A 25,721-nucleotide genomic window follows, 5' to 3' on the forward strand; every position below is an offset into this window, starting at 1 on the left:
CTTTCATAATCAGCATTATCATATGTCTTTTTCGTCCTTTTCTACCACTGGATAACTACTTCAATCAATATAACTTATGTTCTTGTATTAGTGACAGTAAAACTTTGGTAGGGTTATTGTCTTTCATGTATTATTTTTCCTTCCCCTATTTAAAATAATATAATATAGGAATTGTACAGTAAGAGTGGAAATACTTATTACTAGCTGAAATAACTACTCTTCCTTACACTTTTTACACTGTGAATATATTCATGTTTTTAATTGTATTTCTGCAACCAATTGTCAGCTACATTCTTTATCTCATGTGAAAATAAAACTTCTTTTTTCTTTATTCAACCAGTGTCTCCTTTTTTTAAAACTATGTTCTAGTGTTACTTTTCAATAAATGGAACAAGAAAAAGAATTTTATTACTTCATTTTGTATAAGAAACCATTATAACTTTTCTTCAGACAACTTAAATGAATAAATTTTTTAATGTAGAATTATTTCTTAATATTATGTTTATACAACATATTCATTATGACAGACTATTTAAGCTGATAATCATTTTGATACTCTAAATATTTATATGTAAAAAATTCAAGAACATTAACTGGAAAACTTCAAGTAAAAAGAAATATGTAGTTATATATTGCAAAGATCATGCTAAATAGCAATCTCTTTAAAGTGATTTTTACATTTCAATTCTTGGTTAAAAAAAATAAGAAAGAAATATGATTATAGTATTTTACCTTGGTGTAGTTTTTAGATTCCTTTAAAATTTTTTGTACTGGCGAAATTTATTTTAGATATGTTTTGAATAAAAATAAAACAAAAGGTATAAAATTTAAATAAAAACTACACCAAAAAAAAAATCTATAAATATTTATCTTTTCTTTGATTTGGCACTACATTAACGGTAACTAATTAGTTGCAGCTAAAAACTTGGTACGATTTTAAAAACAAACAGCATAATTTTATAATCGATTTAGCTGTTATCTTTTAAAAGTGTTTATTTTCCTCTTCATTATTATTATTTTTAATTTTTTAATTTACTATTATGAAAGTATGTAAATGTAATAGAATATTTTTCTTTTGATTTTAATTTGTGGTTCTTTTAAATTACTTCTTAAATTTTACTTTCTGAGCAAATATAGCTAGAATAACTAATTTAAAGGGGAAAGTAAGGTGATCATGCCAAAAATGGGGTATTGAGTTTTATGCAAAAATTTATATTTTAGGGTCCATGGCTGTACTGTCCAGGTATGGTTAGGCCCACCCTCAGACTCTTGCAGTGGAACGCCAACTCAGTAGTAGGCCGGACGGAGGAACTATGCCGTATGGCCGAGGATCTACTGATAGACGTGATACTGTTGTCTGAGACGTGCTTGAACCCAAACAAGCAACTGACCCTTCGGAACTATTTTACATATAGGACGGATAGGCCAGTTCGACCCGGATCTCACTCCTCTGGAGGAACTGCGGTTTTAGTCCACAGACGCCACATGCATACGCGCGTTGTTCTTCATACAAACGTGATGGAGCAAACGTGTGTGCATGTGGAGCATCTGGGCACGGTGTATCGGCTGGTTTCGGCTTATAGCAAGCCGAACGACGCGGTAACCGGCGCAGATCTGGATGCCGTGCTGGAAAATTGGGATGGGCCCATGATACTCATGGGCGACCTCAATGCCAAACACGTGTCATGGAACAGCATTCTGACAAATCCGAATGGCAGATTGCTGTACGAAAGGGCGAGAGCCCGCCGCTTGGTCGTCGTAGGCCCTGAGGTGCCCACGTTCGTGCATCGCTCAGGCAGATCTAGGCCTGACGTGCTGGATATCGCAGTCATGAAGGGGGGTACCCTCCCATTCATGATTGAAACGATAGAAGACCTCAGTTCGGACCATTCCCCTGTCCTGTTGGAACTAGGTCAGGCAGGGGGTGGCCGAGATCCCCCGCCTATACCCCGAAGGTCAGTTAACTGGAAAAGGTTCTACGAGACCCTCCAGCGGGAGTACAGGCCGGTAAATCCTGAGCTCCTGAACACCCCGGAGGAAATCGACGACACTATCGGGCGCGTCACGTCGTCAATGACCGAGGCCCTGGCAGGCAGCTCATCGGCCAAGACTCGAGCAGTTGTTCGAAACGACCTCCCTCCTCATATCTCCGAAGCCATAACGGAGAAACGACGACTGAGGAGGAGATATCGAATCACCCTGTCCCCCGCTGATAAGCGGGCCTTTTATAATCAAACGGACAGGGTAAAACAACTGCTGACAAGCCATCGAGAGGATTCGTGGAACGAATACCTCGCCTCGGTCTCTGACGACATCTCCTCGGTGTTCAGGCTGAACAGGAGACTGCGAGAAGGGAAGAAGCCTCGCCATCCGGTTGTGGGGCAGCGAGGTTTTCTTGCATACTCGGAGGCGGAGAGGGCCGAGATATTCGCCGATACCTTGGAGGAGCAGTTCACTCCAAACCCCCCTCCCTCCCCGAACGACGAGCACACAACCGAGGTGGAATCCTTTCTTGTAGATTATTTCTCACAGGTGGAGGACGCCCCTCTAGAGATTGACCAAGTCACTGAAGCGGAAGTTTCCGCAGCCATTAAGGCCACAAGCCCCGACAAGGCCCCGGGTGTCGACGGGATCAGCGCCCGTGCATTCCGGAACATACCGGCCTCCGTGATTACAGCAATTTCGGTGATATTCACGTCCATTTTGTACGTTGGATATTTCCCGAATTGTTGGAAAACGGCCAAAGTCGTATGTTTACCCAAACCGGGGAAAAGCTTACTTTTCCCACGGAATTATAGGCCAATCTCCCTGTTACCGGTATTGTCTAAGTTGTTCGAGAGGATTTTTCTCGAAAAACTGAGGCGATACATGGAGGGAGAAGTGCGGCCCGAGCAATTTGGGTTCAGGGAGGGTCACTCAACTACCCTCCAACTGGTAAAAATAATAGACGACCTTGTCGGAGGCCTGAACAGGAAACGGGTGACTGCAGCCGTTTTACTGGATGTGGCCAAGGCCTTTGACAAAGTTTGGGATAGCAGTCTGCTTTATAAGCTAGTGCGATCGGCGATCCCGTACCGCTATGTCAGACTGATGCGGTCATATCTGCTGACCGACATTTTGTCGTGCGCGTAAGGGAATCGATTTCCTCTACCAGAGAAATAGCCGCTGGGGTTCCCCAAGGAGCAGTACTTTCCCCGTTCTTGTACACTTTGTACGTGAACGATATGCCGCTGTCGGAAGGGGTCAAAACGGCCCTTTACGCAGACGACACGGCATATTTCTACGAATCCGCAAATGTGGATTACGCGGTCCGGAGGCTCCAAAGGCAGCTGGACTTAGTGGAACCGTGGCTCGACATGTGGAGAATCAGGGTCAACGGTGAAAAATCGGTGGCCGTGATGTTCACATGCAAGACACGAAAACCGACCAGAGCTGGAAATCTCAGGGGAGAAAATCCCTTTTGAGAAAACAGTTAAGTACCTGGGGGTGGTGTTGGACAGGCGGCTTACCTTCGGCGAACATGTAAATTATGCGACCCGGAGGGCTAAGGCCGCCAGAGCCTCGCTATACCCAGTGCTGAACAGTGCCAGCCCGTACCCACTGGCAACTAAGCTCCTCATTTTTCGACTGTACGTACTGCCGATTCTAACATATGCTTACCCGGCATGGGGGGCAGTGTTGAGCTCCTCGCTTCAAAAGAAGATCGAGGCCGTCCAAAACATCGCGTTGCGGACGATCTTTGGAGCTCCGTGGTTCGTCAGGAACGCCACTCTCCGATCTGATGCGAGATTTCAATCCGTGTCCGAGGTGGGGGTGGCGCAGGCGCGCAGACTGTTCGGGAGAGCGGCTGTGTCCGAACACAGTCATCTTCGGGACATCTGCCGAGAGGACCCAACTCCGACAGTTGTAAGGAAGCGGCCTCACGCCGTACTGGACGAGCCACCGTGATGGTGCGGTGCGGTAGCCGAAAATCGACAAACCAGGCTTAGGGGCCTCCATATCGCATGAGCCACAAACGGAATAGTGCGTCAGACGCGTTTCCGGGGTCGCGAGTGAATAGTTTTTCGCGAGTTATATAGTTTGAAGTCTTCAAATACGGAAAGTCGCGCATACAACAAAAACGCGTTTTTTTTGTTTTTTTTTTCTTTCGCGTGTGTTTTGTTCTGTTTCTCTTGTTTCAGAAACGGGAGAAGCGTGGATGTGGAACGACTCGACGTGCCGTCTCATCCTGCCAGTCGAAAGAAAGTAGTAATTAAATTTTTTTTTTTTTTTTTCGTGTGTGTGTTCTGCTTCTTTTGTTGCAGATACCAACAGCCACCACAAAAACAAATGGTTTCTTCACTGCGGCCACGCGGTCCCCCCAACCCCTTCTCAGGCACACGTGTGTCTGAAGGTTAATAATTACGTGGAGTGAATAATTACTGTTTACTTCTTTCCACAAAAATCGCCGCCCCAAAACCGCGATCGCGAATAGGTACCACCATTTGTAAGTTCCCTATTACCTTCCTTTCCTTTCAAGAAAGAAGAAAGAGGGAACGAGCCCAGCAGCCATCAGCCCAGCAGCCACCTTTACAAGGTTAATGGTATGTAACTTCGGTTACTACCAATTCTTGGAAAGTGCAGGCCAAAGAAGAACGAAGAGGTCTTCGGGAGAAGATGAAGAAGAAGGAAGACCAACCACTCGCCTCAACATCACGGACTGGAGTCCGGAACAGAGCCCAGCAGAGATGCGTCCTGAAGGGCAGCCATACCAGAAGCGGATGAAGAGCTTCTACACAACCTCTCCTATTTCAAAACTTACAATAAGACAAAATAACCCAGCAATTGCGACTCCTCCGGAAAAGGGGACGCATTGCTCCCTCCTTATAGCTAGTGCCCCGTTGTGGCGTATTCCTGCTAGCCTATTAAAGAGTTAGCACCGAAAGGACTTCAGTGGACGGTCTGAAGGGGAATTACGTCGGGAGGACAGGCTTTATAAGCCTAGCCTTCCGCGGTCGGCCCATGAAATGGGTTCGATAACGCTGGTTCAACAACGGATTGGAATGCAATTAAATCCGTCTTAAATTCACTAAAATAATAATAGACCAAAATTGAAAAATTAGATCCGAGATTAAAAATAACCTTTTAAAAAAACAAGCCCGATTAGAATGATCCAGCAACAAGGGACTCTGTCCAGGTTCTGCGATAAAGTAGGGAGTAATAGACTCCTGCCAACTTTGCATTCCATAAACCTAAAGAAAGAGTAAGGTCACTAAGGACGTCCTTATTGCAAATATCCTGTCCATTAATACTAAGTCGTACTAATACAGTATAATAACTGTAGTAGTCGTTACCCTTAAACTTAATAAAATAAAATAATAATAAACCCGTAAAACTAAAAAAAAATTATATTAAAATAATTTAAAAATCTACTATTAGTCGTTTATATGTAATTATGAGAAGATTGCAACTTAAAATTTAAATATATCAATCAACAACATCATTATTAACATTTTTCTACATATAAATTTAAAGGAGAAAATTAGGATGACTGTGATTGGTTGCGTAAAGATTACTGGGCAAATTACAGAGATGACTTGTACATTGTGTTTAGACTTACGTTTCATCCAAGGCATAATTAATCAAGTAGGGTTTTCACGTAAATGAACTGATATGTGCATTTTAATTTGAGCCATGCAATTTTAAACAGATGTAAACGCGCGCGTACACACACACACACTACTGCCAACAAACCTTATTTCTTTTTTATCATTGTTTTAAACCAAAAAATATTATTTATTAAAATGTAATTACTATGGTTTTGCTTTAATTCCGACTTCCGAATCTGTGTTTTCTATTCAATTTATGTCTTGATATTTTTTTTATACATTGTTATTTAAAGGAAAACGAAAACAAAAATATAACACGAATTAATATTCGCAAATAGAATATTAGTGCGTTAATACACACAAAAAAAAACCCATTAATAGACACAGAATAATTTGTTTCTATTAATGTTTTTTTTTTTACTTTAATTTTCTGAAAAATTCTTGTAGGTGTAAATAACCTCTAAGAATTTCAGACAGCTGTAGGGAAATATTTTATTCTACTTTCTTGTTTTGTATAAAATTAAGTTGTAACTGTTAGTTTAATTCTTATTGTCGTAGGTGTAAATAACTTCTAAGAATTTTTCAGAGAGCTGTAGGGAATTATTTTATTCTATTTTCTTGTTTTGTATAAAATTAAGTTGTAATTATTAGTTTACTTCTTCTATCATTTTTATTCTACGACAATAAAAAATTTATCACGCATTAATTTTATTTTATACATCTAGAATAAAGAGCAAGAAAAATTTGAAGATGAAAAAAAACAGTTTGAAATCTATTTTTTTAATCTTAGCGTTTGATATTTGATGTATTACAAAAAAATAGAAATAGCTGAAGTAAGAAGTACTTTTGTCATCGCAGTAAGTCACGACTACATTAACAGACCTACATGTTAAACATCAGTATTGGTGTTATGAACTGTTTTAAGTGTTATGGGTGTATTCTGTATGTAAGTGTATTCTGGGTGTGGAGAGTATAAAAATAATTTTTGGTTATAAACATTTACTTATTATTTTATATTTGTGTGTTTTTTTATTCAAATTTATTATTAAATGTCGTTCAGTTGAAATATCAAATATTACATACCGGTCCACGGGATTACTACTCACAAATTAAGCACAACACTGAGTATGATATTTAAAAGTCTAATTGTGCGTATTTTTACAGCTAATTTAACGTTTTAGCAGATTTAAAAGGAGGTTTTACTTCCGATGCCTTTGTTATCAAAGACTTTTTTTTTTTTGTCTTCAGTCATTTGACTGGTTTGATGCAGCTCTCCAAGATTCCCTATCTAGTGCTAGTCGTTTCATTTCAGTATACCCTCTACATCCTACATCCCCAACAATTTGTTTTACATACTCCAAACGTGGCCTGCCTACACAATTTTTCCCTTCTACCTGTCCTTCCAATATTAAAGCGACTATTCCAGGATGCCTTAGTATGTGGCCTATAAGTCTGTCTCTTCTTTTAACTATATTCTTCCAAATGCTTCTTTCTTCATCTATTTGCCGCAATACCTCTTCATTTGTCACTTTATCCACCCATCTGATTTTTAACATTCTCCTATAGCACCACATTTCAAAAGCTTCTAATCTTTTCTTCTCAGATACTCCGATTGTCCAAGTTTCACTTCCATATAAAGCGACACTCCAAACATACACTTTCAAAAATCTTTTCCTGACATTTAAATTCATTTTTGATGTAAACAAATTATATTTCTTACTGAAGGCTCGTTTAGCTTGTGCTATTCGGCATTTTATATCGCTCCTGCTTCGTCCATCTTTAGTAATTTTACTTCCCAAATAACAAAATTCTTCTACCTCCATAATCTTTTCTCCTCCTATTTTCACATTCAGGGGTCCATCTTTGTTATTTCTACTACATTTCATTACTTTTGTTTTGTTCTTGTTTATTTTCATGCGATAGTTCTTGCGTAGGACTTCATCTATGCCATTCATTGTTTCTTCTAAATCCTTTTTACTCTCGGCTAGAATTACTATATCATCAGCAAATCGTAGCATCTTTATCTTTTCACCTTGTACTGTTACTCCGAATCTAAATTGTTCTTTAATATCATTAACTGCTAGTTCCATGTAAAGATTAAAAAGTAACGGAGATAGGGAACATCCTTGTCGGACTCCCTTTCTTATTAGGGCTTCTTTCTTATGTTCTTCAATTGTTATTGTTGCTGTTTGGTTCCTGTACATGTTAGCAATTGTTCTTCTATCTCTGTATTTGAACCCTAATTTTTTTAAAATGCTGAAAATTTTATTCCAATCTACGTTATCGAAAGCCTTTTCTAGGTCTATAAACGCCAAGTATGTTGGTTTGTTTTTCTTTAATCTTCCTTCTACTATTAATCTGAGGCCTAAAATTGCTTCCCTTGTCCCTATACTTTTCCTGAAACCAAATTGGTCTTCTCCTAACACTTCTTCCACTCTCCTCTCAATTCTTCTGTATAAAATTCTAGTTAAGATTTTTGATGCATGACTAGTTAAACTAATTGTTCTGTATTCTTCACATTTATCTGCCCCTGCTTTCTTTGGTATCGTAACTATAACACTTTTTTTGAAGTCTGACGGAAATTCCCCTTTTTCATAAATATTACACACCAGTTTGTATAATCTATCAATCGCTTCCTCACCTGCACTGCGCAGTAATTCTACAGGTATTCCGTCTATTCCAGGAGCCTTTCTGCCATTTAAATCTTTTAATGCTCTCTTAAATTCAGATCTCAGTATTGTTTCTCCCATTTCATCCTCCTCAACTTCCTCTTCTTCCTCTATAACACCATTTTCTAATTCATTTCCTCCGTATAACTCTTCAATATATTCCACCCATCTATCGACTTTACCTTTCGTATTATATATTGGTGTACCATCTTTGTTTAACACATTATTAGATTTTAATTTATGTACCCCAAAATTTTCCTTAACTTTCCTGTATGCTCCGTCAATTTTACCAATGTTCATTTCTCTTTCCACTTCTGAACACTTTTCTTTAATCCACTCTTCTTTCGCCAGTTTGCATTTCCTATTTATAGCATTTCTTAATTGCCGATAGTTCCTTTTACTTTCTTCATCATTAGCATTCTTATATTTTCTACGTTCATCCATCAGCTGCAATATATCGTCTGAAACCCAAGGTTTTCTACCAGTTCTCTTTATTCCGCCTAAGTTTGCTTCAGCTGATTTAAGAATTTCCTTTTTAACATTCTCCCATTCTTCTTCTACATTTTCTACCATATCTTTTTTACTCAGACCTCTTGCGATGTCCTCATCAAAAATCTTCTTTACCTCCTCTTCCTCAAGCTTCTCTAAATTCCACCGATTCATCTGACAACTTTTCTTCAGGTTTTTAAACCCCAATCTACATTTCATTATCACCAAATTATGGTCGCTATCAATGTCTGCTCCAGGGTAAGTTTTGCAGTCAACGAGTTGATTTCTAAATCTTTGCTTAACCATGATATAATCTATCTGATACCTTCCAGTATCGCCTGGCTTTTTCCAAGTGTATATTCTTCTATTATGATTTTTAAATTGGGTGTTGGCAATTACTAAATTATACTTCGTGCAAAATTCTATAAGTCGGTCCCCTCTTTCATTCCTTTTGCCCAGCCCATATTCACCCACTATATTTCCTTCCTTGCCTTTTCCAATGCTTGCATTCCAATCTCCAACTATTATTAAATTTTCATCTCCCTTTACGTGTTTAATTGCTTCATCAATCTCTTCGTATACACACTCTACCTCATCATCATCATGGGCGCTTGTAGGCATATAAACGTTAACAATCGTTGTCGGTTTAGGTTTTGATTTTATCCTTATTACAATGATTCTATCGCTATGCGTTTTGAAATACTCCACTCTCCTCCCTATCTTCTTGTTCATCACGAAACCTACTCCTGCCTGCCCATTATTTGACGCTGAGTTAATTACTCTAAAATCACCTGACCAAAAGTCGCCTTCCTCTTCCCACCGAACCTCACTAATTCCTATATCAAATTCCTGTATCAAAGACAGATACTTCAAAAAAAAAAGGATAAAACGTAGTCCGAAAATAGGAGTACTGTCGCCATTTGTGACGTCATCCAAGATGGCAGCTTTCAGCCATCTTGGATTACGTAATTACTGGCGACAGGACTTCCGATTAAGTGCAGTAAATAAGCCATTGTGCTAATAATTTAATTAAATTTTATTAACATTTTTATATATAGAAAGATTATCTAAGTTGAAATATGTATATAATAATTTTTTATATTAAAACATTATTGGATTCAACATAATGTATTATTTATTATCTAGTGTGTTATTACACTGTCATTTAAACTGCATATAGAGATAATGTATTATTCTCTTCTTAATATACGAGAAATTGTAATTGCGGTATACCTTCCTTCAGGAGGCACGAGAACGATTAATAAAAAATCGTGTTATGAAAAATAACTATGTTTTGCGTGTGTGGAAATAGTTCACTCTATAAATCGTAGAAGCAAAGCCACCATCGTCTGCTGATCCACTGCAACACCACAGTCACCACAACAACAACAACAACCCGCTGCTGCTAACAATGATGATGATACCAACGGTAGAGGGTCGTCGTTTTTTCGTACGCACATAAGGCACGTACGAAACCACGTTGTTAGCAGTTTCGTTCCCAATATCGATGGCAGTGAAAATATGAAATCTTCGACAGATGCCCAATCTGATTGTCAAAACCGGTATCTGTCGAGATTGGAAATATGTTGTAACCATCGATATTGTGAAGATTGCGCAGCTATGCTAATAGTTAACGATGGTATATGTGCCCTCTGCCGAAGTAAAGTTGCGGCGTTTCGGCCCATACAAGATTAGGATGTAATTTTTTTATATTATAAAACACCCAATTATAAAAAAAATTATTTTATATAAAACGAAATGTAAAAAAATTATAATTTAATTTTATATTATTACATATATGATTTTTTTTCTCAACTAATGTTATTTTCAACGTAGAATTTTTCTATAAAAAAATAACTTATTTAATGTTATATTAATAAATATTTTAAATTTTCGAATTCTGACAAGACAAAATACATAGGGGGGTTCCAAAATATAGTTTCTGTATCTGAACCAATCTCTCCCACTCAATATGTTACATTAGATATTTTAATTTTATAGAGAAACACTCTTTTTTTTATATATCTGTACCAACCCATACCCCTCAACATTTTTTATTACAAATTAAAATTTTTCTTAATCTGAAAGACATAGTATATAGGAAGGTCCAAAAAAATACTTAATTTTATAGAGAAACGCTCGTTTTCCTAAGCATCTGTACCAAACCCTTTCCACTCCTCAGCCCCCCATCGCATACCTCAACCAGACACACCCTACCATCCTTCCAACTATCCCTTTTCATCACCCAACCACTAGTATTATTATTATTATTATTATTATTATTATAGTTTGTTCTTGTCATTATTCTTCTGATTATTATAGTGAGTTCTTTATTATTGTCTTTTATTATTACTGTGGTCATTATTTTTGTTATTGATTATTATTTTATTTGTTTTTAAATTAAGAAATTGTAATTATATAAAAATTTTCAATAGTCAATCTCTCAATATCATAAACGAGCCGCAAACACGCGACAATATATGGTAAAAGTAAAATATTTTATATTAATTTAAATTATTGCGCGCGAGCGTGTGTAAATAACAATAATAAGATTATAGAAAGCCTAGAAACACTGAAATAATAATAATATATACACATTCATTCTTCATGTGAATATATTCACATTCTTTGTAACAAAATTCGACCCGAATTTTGTTCCAAAAAATTCGGTCGAATTTTTTCCCATTAAAATTGAAAATTACACCTTTCAAAATAGTGTATGATGTTCTTTTATATAAAATCATATTTTGATAATCCTGAATTCCTGATTGATTTTTTGATTGGTTTTTTTTTTATTACCTTTATTTTTTTTTACATCCAGTACTACTACATATTGGATCACCTAATACAGTGACTTTACGTAAAGAAGGTAAAATCCAAACCAAAAATCATTATTACCTATCCAGAGACTGCATACAAAGCTCTAAACAATTGACTGAATTATCTAAATACTAATATGCCTGCTAATCTTGTAGCTATCAAAACATTTAATCATGTAGATGAATCCACATCCAAAGTATCTTAAATATTATATAAAAAAACACGTTAATCGGAAAACAAACAAATATATTTATAGAAATAAAACCGATTGAAAATTTATTTTTATTCCTTTTTTCTTTTTCTTTTTAAACAGCATCGACTAATATCATTAGCCACTATAAAATGTGAAATGAACTGCATTCCAGAGAATTCATAACTTTTCTGATATTAAGGGAACTGGTGGGTTTATTGAATAAAGCTTTGGGTGTTGATATTCCACACCCAAATATGAATATGTTATGTTATTTCCAGATATATTTCCGGTCTTGCGAATGCATCATGCTGTAAAGTTGTTGTAGTTTACAGTCTTACTTGAAAAACGCTATATTTGGAAAATGAACTGAGAAAGAGCGTTAACATCGTGCTGATATCAGTTGCGTTTCCTCACTACCCAGGAGGTAGCAACCTCGGCGTGTTGAGATTTTTATTTTTATTAATAGGTGAAATTTCTCTTCATTAGTCATATAAAACACTCAACCTTTTTCTAGTTTTATTTTTTTTTTCACTTTACAAATAACTATAGTCTCAATTAAATGTTACGTGTCTTTCCAACCGAAATAAACCAATTTCATATAATAAAACCTTATATCTCTTAAATTTTCATCGCTAGATTGTACAAAATAAAACGATTATAAAATCATTTAATAAATTATTTATTTATTTAAAAAATATTATAAATAATATATTACATTTTCCACACCACCCATGAGGTATTTAACAAGACGCGTATACATATATTTAAATGGATGATTTTTTTTTGGAGAAGTTCGCAATCGCTTCTCTCTTCATTCCTTGCAAGTTTCAATAGTTGGCGGTTTTGCATTTCCTCTACCTGTGAACAGTTTTTGATTCAAGTTTATTCTACATTTAAAAAGTTCAATTTATTGTTATATACAGGAAAAAACAAGGTGATGCGATAGAAGGGAGGATAACTATGACGTTATATAAACGGTAAATATATGTTAAGATAGTACGTGGTATATTGGACTTTCCTTTTTTTTTGCGTTGTTTTACCTCCGGGTCCGCAGTCAAGCAGTTCATTCCGCAGAGGGTGAGATGATTGTTTTGTAGCATGTGTGAAAAATGCCATGCCTGACCGGGATTCAAAGCCAGGACCTCCGGGTGAAAGGCCGAGACGCTACCACTCGCGCCGCGGAGACCGGCATATTGGAAATTGCAAGATTTACTTAGGTACAAGAACAAACGAAGTATGAAATAAAGAAGGTATCCAAAGTAGAACTGCACAAATTTAGAAATTTAAAAAAGCTGGACACAAAGTTAGAAATTTTGTTTGGAATGTAGCACAATTTGAATGAATAATTTGACGAGTATGTACTCGTAACGTTTTTTAGTAAAGGATGAAAAGTAAGGGGGGGGGGGGTAAGTATACCTTATACAATAGATCATTGTTTCCAATAACAAATATAATTTAGGTTTAAAATATGGTATTTGTAATCACAAAGATTAGGAATTTTGCTGGTATCTTAAAAAAAACGATAATAATACGATGGTATTAATAAAACGATAAAATGTGGATGGAAAGAGAAAAAAACAATTGTACAACCGAAAAAAATTACACAAAGAAAAATCTGCTTATTGTTAAACACTAAATGGAAAATAAGATTTGTTTGAAAAGAAAAATATGTTTTTAATAGGAATGAAATATGGACAAAGAATTAATGATTTTTTTTAAAATAACGGTGTTATTTTGCAAAGAATTTTGCAAGACTAAAGAACTTCACAAAAAAAAGAATCGTATGGTGACTTTTGTAGTTAATTATGTACTAAAAGGAGACGTAGATTGTAAAAACAGTAAAAGAGGATTAATACATTAGCTGACTTAACCCTCACATTATTTCTTACGTGATATCACAGGGTGCACTCTTTTATGCTGTGAAAAGTCCGTGTAAATGCAGTCAAGTTAGAAGGATTTCATTTAGCCAGTACGGTATCTTTCGCGAGCAGCATTTTTATTAACAAGTTCTGACCAAACGCTACTTCGTTGTTTTCAGTGTCTGCCACTTGATTTATAACGCTTTTTTAAAATTGTAGCATCATTATTACACTTCATATTAAGTCTGTATATCAACTGATATAGATATATCACTTGAAATCCATAGATCACACAGCTTAAATTTTATTACCTGCAATTAATCCTAACACACAAGCGTGGTATAAGGATTACTTACACATTTTCTGATTTAACTACAGATTTTATTCATTTTTGAAAGTCATACCATTTCTTTTTGAAAGTGGGCCTAAAATTATTATAACATGTAGCAGCAGATTTTTTGCCAGTTTATTATCTTAGAGAAAAAATCTTTCTAAACTTCACAATAAAGAGGAAACTTTGTTATTTTCCGACAAATCACGGTGTTTGTGAGAAATTAAGATCCATTAAGATTCTCGAAGTAAAGAGTGCGTGATTGAACTTTACAAATACATTTTCTCCCGTGCACCTAGCGGTTGGTACGAAAGAATGCACATATAATTTTGAAACAAATTTTAATCGAACGTACAATGATTACATTTACAATTTTTTCGATATGGGAAAAGCTTAAGTGAATCGATCTGTGTGTTAAGCAAGCTTATTTATAGAATTCGTAAACTTTGTAATTGATAACCATAAATATTGTAATCGCATTTGACATTATCCGACTGTTCAGATGATTAATTATTAAAATTAAAGATACACTGTAAATTCAAATATAGAAATAAATGATAAATTAACAGCTTACTTTAACAAGTTTTGGAATTGAGCAATTAAATGCTGCACATTCACCTTCTTGGTGAAAAAAAAGTTTAAGTAAATCTACATAAGGAAAGGAGGTTTGATAAAAAGAACATCAATGTGTAGTATGATTAGGTGTAAAAGAGGGGTTCTAGATGCGTATACGTACAAGGGAAGGAGGTGATTTGAAGAGAATGTACTCGTGACGTTTGGAGGATGAAAAGCAAGGAGATCTGCCTTATATAATATAAGTTCATTCTTACCAACGGTTTATTGGTTAGCTTGGCGTTTCTCCTGCCACCACTCCAATCGGTCACCCTAATGCATAAGACCGAATGCCACAAACAGCTACTGAGCCACGAAACAGTTTAGCGACCAGTGTCCTAACTACCTTCTGGAGCTAACCTAAAAGCGTGAGCGGAATAAGAGTGGTACCATACACCACTCGCTTGCGTGCCCCACCGCCCACTAATCATATACCACTAAAATGGGTAGGCACACCCCGTCGACTATAAAACATATATGACTATCAATAATTAATTTATCTCGTCAAAGACAGCAATTCGCTGCCACGCCTTGGCCGCTGAATGCCAGCAAGTACCTGTCCATCATTAAAGCGCTTGGAACCTTAATTTGGCCGGTAGCTAGACATATCTCTTCTCTCTCGTTGTCTTCCTTGTTACCAGTATAAAAATATAATATAATTTAACTGTAGGGTATAGTGTTTATACTCAAAAATGATCTATTTGGCTGATATTTTAAACAAACAAGCACATATAAAAGAAAATAATACAATGTAGATGGAAAGAGAAAAAAAATTGTACAACCAAGTAATCATACATGCAGAAAAATGTGCTTTAATGGGATAATTAAATGTGGACAAGAGAAATAATTATTTTTTTAATTACTGTGTTAAAGAAACACTGATAATTGTGCAACTAAAAAAAAAAACAAAGAATCTTGCACGACTAAAGAACTTTACAAATAAAATAAAATAAAATAATCAGTATAATATGATAACTTGTGAAGTAAATTACGTATTAAAAAGAAACGCAGATGGTAAAAACAGTAAGAGTAATTCGTACATTAGCTAACTTTATCCTTCACATTTTTTGATACATGATAGAGTGCGTGATTAAGCTTTAGAAGGACATTTGTTGTCGTCCACCTAGCGGTTGGAACGAAAGAATATGCACGTATTTTTAAAACAAATTTTAATCGAGCGTCATTACACGTATAATTTTTCGATTATCAGGAAAGCTTAAGTGAATGGATCTATGTGCTTGTAATTTTTAACCATTAATATTGTAAACGAATTTCACATTATCCGACCGTTCAAGTGACTAATGATTAAAATAAAAAATACAATATAAATAAATGATAAATTAACAGCTTACTTTAAGAAGTGTTGAAATTGAGGTATTGATGCTGCACGTCCATCTTCTGACTGAAAAAAATTTACATAATTAAATTTTACTTTTGTAAAATTTATCCATTAGTATATAAATACAAATAATACTGACTTGAAAATATTAGTGTATTGTTCTAAGTAAACTAACTGAAGCAAATAATCTTAAAGAAAGCACATCTTACAAAAATAACTTTATTAATGCATAGTAGAATTAGGTGTAAAATGATTGGTTTTAGATGAGTATCCTCAAGTCAAATCATGAAAATATGTTCTCATATAACTGAAGTCTGTATTTTTTTTTGGCTGTAATTCTTTATTTACAATCTGTTCCTCCTATGTGAAAAAGTAAATAAATGGAATATGGAATTATATGAAGTAGAAACATCAAGTGGCATTCCCCGAAGAAACTATTTGTATGTATTGCATGCCTCAAAAGTATAATAAATCAAATAAATAAATTGCAATAAAATAATTGGAAAATATATCCTGACTTTCCCCCCCCCCCCCCGTTGGGGAAGACACCCGCATTGTGATGATCCCGGTCGCCAAACCACTCTTTCCGTATTTACCTATGATGAGCTTCACCGGAGGTCGTCTGTTGGACCTTGTAAACCTGATACACCACACAGTCATAGGTTTTGCTTCTGTCAGGATACTACTGATGCAAATGCCGCGGCAGACATTTCCATCAGTGTATTTACACACCTTACTAAAGTCGCCTTCGTGTGGCTTCCTCCAACTACAATTATCTAGCACCACCGCAGCTCCATTACGAAGTTTTCAACATATTCATTCTCATCCTAACAGCAAATCTCAAATAACCGGGGTTTGATACCAAAACCCTATTTTGGCGAAATACGAGCACCCAACATAATTATTTCTCATTATTCTACACGACCACTACGGCTCCGTTATGATCCTTAATATTTTGTTCAGGAACGGCTGGATGTCCTCGACGTACTGTTGTATGTTGTACTCCATAGTTGATTGCCATATATCCATATCGGTTACAAGAACACAGAGACTTCTTTCCAGTAACCAGTAACTTAGTGTTTAATCGCTTTCTTTTTTCACTAACGTGCTATCTCGGTGTCATATGACGATCCAGATGCAAATCTAGATACCGTACACTGCTGGTATGGAGAATAGCGTCTTTGTCCAGGTGGAGTCGCGGCCAGTCTCCTCTCCTCTTAACAAACGTCACGTGATTCGATTTTGCAGGATTAACCTTTATCCTCCGCTTACGAAGTCATACGCTAAGATCAAACGAGGGTTGTAGTTTGTTCGAGGTTATAGTCGGGTCATCGTCAACCGCCAAATTTCATGCAACTGAGAATGGAATGGAATGCAAAGTTGGCCGGAGTTTATAGATTCTCCCTACGGATCGCAGAACCTGGACAGTGTCTCTTGCTGCTGGATGATTCTATCGGACGTGTTTTTAATAGTTTATTTTAAGTGACGGGTCTTATTTAATATTTTTGTGTTTTTAAGGACGGATTTAATTGCATTCCAATCCGTTGTTAAACCAGCGTTATCAAACCCATTTTATGGGCCGATCGCGGAAGGCTAGGCTTATGAAACCTGTCCTCCCGACGTAATTCCCCTTCAGACTGTCCACTTAAGTCCTTTCGGTGCTAGCGCTTCATAGGCTAGCAGGAATACGCCACAACGGGGCACTAACTATATGGAGGGAGCAATGCGCCCCCTTCTCCGGCGGGGGGGGGGGGTCGCAGTTGCTGATTTAATTTAATTTTAAGTTTTAAAAGGAAAGTTTGAGTAGAAGCTCTTCATCCACTTCTGTGATGGCTGCCTTTCAGGACGCATCTCTGCTGGGCTCTTTTCCGGACCCCTGTCCGTGATGTTGGGTCGAGTAGAGGGTCTTCCTTCTTCTTCAACTTCTTCTTCCGATGACCTCTTCATTCTTCTTTGGCCTGCACTTTCCGAGAATTGGCAGTAACCGAAGTTACATGCCATTAACCTTGAAATTCCCGTGGCCCCGAAGGGCTGAACGGGGAAAAGTGCAGGTTTCTTCTTTCTTCGTTCTTCTGTTCAGTCAGTGGCCGCTGGGCAGGTGGCTGCTGGGCTGATAGGGAATAGGGAACTTAGCAACTGAGACATAGTCCCGGATTAGGACGGTCTGCAGTTAAGATAAGACATAAAACTATTCCCTGAACTGAACTTTGTAGAAATTCTGATAGTTCAACAAAGTTAGAAAACTTCTGATTATATCTACCTTTTGTGAAATTAAAAAACAAAATGGCTTAATATAGAAGTCTGCATTTCAAAATCGATCACTAAATTTTATAACATAGATTTTAATTTTAATTTTTTTTTATAAAAAGTTCTAGAGGATGTTTTGAGTTTCTATTTAAATATACTTTTTCTGTAATTAGTGGAAATTTTTTGGCGTATGTTTTCGAAAGGTCAGACTCCTAACGAAAAGAAATGAAAAATCATTGCTAATTATTTTGTATATTTCATACAAAGAAAAAAATTGATTTGTCGGTTCGTTAAGAAAACTGCAGTAAAAAAGAGAAAACTTAATCTCTTTTATGATTTTATTTCCTTTAAAACATAAAAAAAATGTTAGCCCTATCACTACGTTAGAACTTATGAGTAAGTTCTAAAAAAATGCCTATTATGATAGGTTTCAAAAGAACCCGTTATTTTCACTGGTACTTTGTAACAAAAAAAAAATTTTTATTCTTCTGTGGTAGATATTTTTTAATCTCTGCTTTAATTTATATACAAGATTACACACACGCTCAACGCATGCACGCGCGCAAGTGCGTATATATTAGAGTGGTCCAAATAGGGCAAAATTTTTGTCGAAAAACGTGCACCCCCTGATTTAAAAGTACTCTCAAAAACAAAATTTTTGACGCGTTGATGAACCCTTTCCGTTCGAAAAAAGTCATCCCCCACTCCACTTGAATTTTAAAGGGGATTTAACATGGGTTTTAGGTTACTTTCAAGTCGTGGCGATATAGCCCTAGCATGTTTCATCACAAAACTTCAAAAATAACGTATATAAGGGTTTTTGGGGTCAGAGAACACGAATTTGAAGTCAAAAACTTATTTTGACACATTGTAACTGTCAAAATCGCTGTCAATCAATTGACAACTAGCGTTCTTATGAAGGAAAATCAATGTTAGACATTACAAATAACGTTAATTAGGGTTTTTGGGGTCAAACACTAATTTGAAGTAAAAAAACTCATTTTGGCTAGCTACGCTAGCTCTTTTTGATGAAAACATCTCAACTGAATTAAAACTTAAAATGGTTGAAAAACGAGCAATTTCGGGTGAAACTTACGAAAATTTATTATCTGCAACAGATGATTGTGATTATGATAACGAACCTGCTCACACGAAACGCTACGAAACTAAAAATGTTAACGAATTGTTAAACAAAGAAATCGATTTTTTGCCAACACGGAGTCCTTGAATTTTTTTAAACGATTCGAACTTGCGACTAGCTTTCTAGAAATTGATCCAAGTAAGTGGAGCGAAAACGAAGATTATTTGGCTGCTTTGAATTGTGTTAAAAATCTAAAGGTCGTCAATGACTGCTCAGAAAGAATGGTTAAGTTGGTGAAAGAATTTAGATGTAAATTCACTAGAGATGAAAGTCAATTGCAATATATACTACAAATTGTAAATGTTCATCGCAAAAAACATCCAAATGTATATAATTACATTACATATGTAATTAATATAATAATAGAAATAGAAATCATAAAATTTTAACAAAATTATTTGAATAATTATATACATGAATATAAAATGTTTTAAATAAAATGAGAGTTGATCTTTTTGAATCTATCCTTCAGATTTTTTTAATTGACAACGACTTCAACAGTTTTAATGTGTCAAAACAATTTTTTCACTTCAAATTCGTGTTCTCCGATCCCCAAAACCCTAATTAACGTTGTTTGTAATGTCTAACATTGATTTTTCTACACAAAAAAGCTAGTTGTCAATTAATTGGCAGCGATTTTGACAGTTTTAACTTGTCAAAATAAGTTTTTAACTTAAAATTCATGTTCTCCGACCTCGAAAACCCTTATTAACGTTATTTGTAATGTCTACCATTGATTTTTATATATAAAAACGCTAGTTGTCAATTGATTGACAGCGATTTTGACAAGTTACAATGTGTCAAAATAAGTTTTTGACTTCAAATTCGTGTTCTCCGACCCCAAAAACCCTTATATACGTTATTTTTGAAGTTTTGTGATGAAACATGCAAGTGCTATATCGTAACGACTTGAAAATAACCTAAAACCCATGTTAAATCCCCTTTAAAATTCAAGTGGAGTGGGGGATGACTTTTTTCGAACGGAAAGGGTTCATCAACGCGTCAAAAATTTTGTTTTTGAGAGTACTTTTAAATCAGAGGGTGCACGTTTTTCGACAAAAATTTTGCCCTATTTGGACCACTCTAGTATATATATATATATATATATATAGACACTTGGTATCCGAAAAAGAACTGCACGATTCCAAACTAAATTTACTTTATCACATTTAGAATTACAAACATTTTTTTTCTTTCGTCTTGTTTAACCTCCGGGATCACCTTTAAATATTACTTCAGAGGATGAGATGATTGATTTGTAGCGTGTGTGAAAATGCCATGCCTGACCGAGATTCGAACCCGGGACCTCCGGATGAAAAATCGAGTCGCTACCACTAGCGTCACGGAGGCCGGCACAAACATATGCATCCTACTTGCTTACTACTGCATTTCATTATATCATATATATATATATATATATATATATATATATATATATAGAAATTATTTAAAAATAAATACAAGTTGAAAAGAAAGATAAATAAAACAAAACAAATTAATAAAATTTGGAAAATATTTTACTTTCCCTATTTTTATTAAAATACTTTTTGACATGGAAAAATTCAATCGTTACACTAAATTTATACTGACGATGATTGTTTAGCAATAAAATGCGTATTTGGTCATACGTTTTTATTTTTATGATATTTTTTCTTAGCCGTTCCTCTTTTGTACTTTAAGTAACTGATCACCTAAGTTCTTTCATTTGTAACTAATTCTATCAGGTAAAGATTATCATGAATAACACAATGCAATTTTAGTGACAAGGTAAATGAAACTTGACAACTAGTAATTTCTCAGAATTGTAGAAATAGTAACCCGGAAGCCTCCAAGTCATGAAATCTGTACTATCACGGAGGAAACATAAAAGTTAATTATAGTTGTATTATTTCAATATGTATATTCCTTTATAATAATATTGATTATTAATAAATAGGTTAAAAAAGCTGACAACAAAACTGTAGGACTTTCACGTCACGCGGCTTTTTTCTGATGCACGGCTTACACACACAACTTAATTTAAACATTTATCATTTTACTTAAATATAATATTTTACATACCGTATTTCATTCGCGCGGGAAGGGCGGTATAAGCGGTCAGTTAAATACTTTTTTCACTTTAAATATTATTAATTTAATTCTACCGGTCACCTGTGATGTCACAACATAGCAGATGACTACAGCAGCTGTACGTCAATGCTACACTAGCGCTCCTTGTAGTGAGAGGGTACTAATGACGCAGAATACCCACATAGTCACTAGTTTTTTAGATAATTTTTGGGGACGAGGTGCGATTTTGTAAAACCTTCTTTGAAAATGTTAGAAATATTAGTTGTTAATTGTTAACAAATGTGCCTAAGGCGAAATCTCGAGATACTGAGGGTGACCTCGCTTTACAGCCGTACCCCGTTGTTCTTTTTTAAGTTGAAAATTTAATAGCATCATTGTTCCATATAAAGACGTAACCTGACCAAGTTTGGTCAAAATCGGTCGAGTAGGTCTGAAGATGTAAGGTGATTAAGGTGCGACACCGAACACGCGCGCTCATACGGGAATCGGAAAAGTTTCCATTTGGTTTTTTGGGTTCCTTAGGGATCAAAACTTAGCGCTAGACGGGAAAGAAATATGTACCAAAAAGATCTTTAATATAAAATTAATGTTTTTTAATATCTATCTTCAGTTTTTAGTTAATTTTTTTTTTTTAATATAAATCTACTGAAAAAAATTTGTACCTTCATTTTATAACCTGCTACTCGTTGAGCGAATATTTTTTCACTGGAATCTGTATCTGTCATTAGTTCTTGGATATATTTAACTTTTTTACGAAGTGAAATCTATGACTTAGATTTGGGATCGCATATTTCCATCGAGTTATCTTTTTTATTCGTCACTTCATCTATTATTCGCATAAAAAACAATCTTTAATTTTAATTAAAATAAGAATAAAATAAGACTAATTAATGTACAATAGTATAGATTTAATTAACTATGAAAAATTTCATTAAAATTATAATTACATATGTAAACTAAAAAATACATTTTTATACCGTTTGTTCTAGATTATGTTTAGATAAAAATAACTAAGATATATTTTTTGATGCAATTTTTATCGATAAGTTTTATATCTAAATGTTTATTTTACTGAAGTACAAACATCAGTAGGAAGAGAAATAATTCGTATTAATTGTACTTTCTAACCGGTTATAATGATAATATAATCGTCCTATTTCAGGAAGAGAAAAAAGAGTGATAGTCGAAGGGAGAGAGAGAGAATGGCAGCAAGTTAGATGGGAGAACGAGATATATAAATTAAGAAAATTAAAAAACAATTTTCAATCAAATTACTATAAAAATTAAAAAAAAAAAAACTATAAAAAAAGGTTATAGGTAAAAATAAAACTTCACGTATATTGGTAATAGTAGAAACATATTTTTACATTTCATAAAAATGTTAAGATTTTTGAAACTGTAAGTAAGTAGAAGTTATCTTCATATGAAGTGAAAAAAATAAAATAAAGTCCGATGAATCAACCTTAAAAAAGAGGAAGAGAAATAAAATAATCGAAAGGAAAGATCACCTTTTCAACAGTTTCTCTGTGTAGGCTCGTATCAGTTACCGTTGTGTTACTCTCTCTCATCCTGTTTTTTTATAAGTTATTTCTGATGTTATATGTTTTTATAATGTTAACTTGGTAAGTTAATTTCAATATTATTTTTTATAATTTTGTTTAATTTATAAATTGGCTTTCGTCCCACAATTCTGGAAAAATTAGTTGGAAAAATTTTTATTATTGTAAAACGAAGTCATAATTTTTTTTTTAAATTTGTTTCTAAACAGTTGGTTTTGTAATTTGTACGGATTTTATAAATTTTTTCTTACATTATAAAATACTCGTATTTCATGTATATTTTTAGCTGTAGATAAGTTTCTTTAAATATGTTATTTTTCTGTATATTTATTACACATTGGTCCCTTGAATCTTCCTATTCCATTAAAAACGGCAAGAAAAGTTCCAGAATGAATTAATAATATTTCATCATAATACTTAATTGCGTTTTGAAGACTTAACTATTTTTTTTTCTCTCAGCTGCTATAAAATAGTGTATTTTTGTATTTGCTAAGTTTATTGGTTTTTAAAATAATTATTTTCAGATTATTAAAAGATCTATTTGTTATGGGTTTCAACTAATTAACAAACGTTTTTGTTAATAATCAACGAAATAATTTATCCAGGAGTGGTCAGTGCAAGAAGTATTAAAAAAAGTAATTACCATCCATACACGATTCGATTAGTTTAATAACTTATTGAAGACAATTTTGATCGGAGGTTTGAGTACAGCGAGAACAATTTCTTGTTTCAACCTACTGTTCGCTGACGAATCCTCATTTCCTTTTATGGAACTGTTAAAAAACATAATAACTATCACTGATATCGTGAAAGTCGTACCCAGCATCCAAGCGGTTGAATGTACGAGCTGGAATAATAGATAACACACTTCTCGGACCATGTGTGATTAATAGTAACGTATGTAGTGATTTTTACAACGGTTACTCAACGAACCGATAATTCCAGTTGAGATAGCTCGTTGACCAAACGGACGAACTTTATTCGTGACAGAAGGTGGATTTTCACAATTAGACAGTTCTCCTCAGCACTACGCTCGCAATGTGAGAAATGCGTTGATCCAGAAGTTCCAAAGTCGTCGAATAGGTCGATGTGGTAATACTGAATGGCATGTCAGGTCTGCTGACCTGAATACCCTTGATTTCTTCCTTGGGGGCATTTAAAATCAACCGTTTATAGTTCACAGTCGACTTCTCTCGAAAAATTAAGCGAACGCATTGAGATAGAATGTAGAAAGGTTTCACCAGACATTTCTCACAATGTGAGAAGATTTCGAGAAGCGAAATCTCGAAAGCGATATGTTGTCGCTATTTTGGTTTAAATTTAATTTTGTTTTACCATTTTCTTGTATCGCAAAGACCTTTAAAACATGATTAAATGTTCCGTTTAAAACTTCTTAGCCGTCCTTGACACCCGGCCCCCCTGAAGGCTGAATTCTGTGAATTGGAACTTACCGAGTAAGCCTTTCTTATAGAATTTGGATACCTCAAAATAACAAAAAAAGATTAAAGGAGAGCATAAAACCGCAGTTCTAGCTACCGCAAACAAAAACATTATTTGCCACAAATTTGGATTTATCGATCACAATTTATTTGTAATAATTGAATAGTTTTTCTCGTCTGGTGTAATTTTAAAATGATTTATAAAATGATTATCGGTCCCATTTGAAATTTTTGAGTAGCCCCTCTCTCTTCGCCGCCCAAAAATGAAGAGTAAAATATACGTTCATTGAAGTGAACTCTTGGTACAAGGGAGAATGCCGCAAACTGTACAGTTATCTCAAAGTTAGATGAGGGGGGGTATTTTTTAATAAATTAAACTATCTAATTCTGGGAAAAATAAATTGTACGTACTTAATATTTTAATTATATACTGAAAATTACGTTTTTATTTTAATATTGTAATATTTGTAGATTTATTTCATTTTTATCTTAACGCGGTCCATAAATGGTTTAAATGAAAAAAGAATTGATTTTGTTTCTAGATATTTTCCTATATTGAAATGATATAACCAAAAACAAGTTATACAACCGGAAAAACGAATCATCCGGTATTTAATATGAACTCTTATTTCCATTCTTAGAACTTGCCGTAAATAAAAGTTTTTTTTTTACGCGAATTAACAGAAAGTGACGAATAAAAAAGGTTACTCGATGGTAATATGCGATGGCAGATCTAAGTCATTTGTACCACGTCTTTTGATATAAATAGTCACTTATATCAAGCTTTTTGTATCGCTCATCAGTTTGCATTAAAACTGATGAGCGATACAAATTCCAGAATAAAAATATTTGACCAACGATAACCAAGTTATAAAATGAAGGTGCAAAGTCTCTTTCAGTAGATTTATGTTGAAAAAAAAAAGAATAAAAAAGCTGATATGAACACATGACTTCCTTGTACGCCTATTAAATTACATACCCATTTAAAAAAAATGAAAAGTACATACAATTTTATTTCACTATTAACTTCTGATTTTTATTTAATTTTTTTATTATTTATTAATTTTATTTTTTTTGTTTACAATCACAGGTTAATAATTGTTAAATAAATCAATATATTTAAATTTAAAAAAAAAGTTAAAAAAAAAAACAAAAGGAAATAAAGTCGGATGTGGCTTTCCCTTGTAAGATCCAAATAATTCATTAATTAAAATTTTATTTGGCTATAACTCTGAAACCAATGAAAATAAGTGCCACCTATGAAATATCACTGAAAAACTGTCAATGAGGGCCGCCTTTTATCTACAGTTAACTTTGATTCGCACATTGGGGATAACAGAAAAATATAATTTTAAGGGCAACCAA

At 34.6% G+C, this 25,721-nt stretch overlaps 1 long non-coding RNA gene across 3 annotated transcripts in view; it reads right to left on the reverse strand.

Moving 5' to 3' along the window:
• LOC142329909 (uncharacterized) overlaps window positions 1-25,721 on the reverse strand; it is a 66,518-nt gene continuing 40,797 nt past the window's right edge. For 2 of the 3 annotated variants that reach the window (XR_012757617.1, XR_012757619.1), the window contains exons 3-4: window positions 15,914-15,963; window positions 12,422-12,617 (exon numbers count right to left, since the gene is read on the reverse strand). This is a non-coding gene — a long non-coding RNA (uncharacterized LOC142329909). Of the gene's footprint in view, window positions 146-12,421; window positions 12,618-15,913; window positions 15,964-25,721 lie in introns of those variants that run through there. The other variant, XR_012757618.1, reaches the window with a different exon arrangement.

This window comes from Lycorma delicatula, chromosome 9 (genome assembly GCF_047948215.1).
Source record: "Lycorma delicatula isolate Av1 chromosome 9, ASM4794821v1, whole genome shotgun sequence".
Lineage (NCBI taxonomy): Eukaryota > Metazoa > Arthropoda > Insecta > Hemiptera > Fulgoridae > Lycorma > Lycorma delicatula.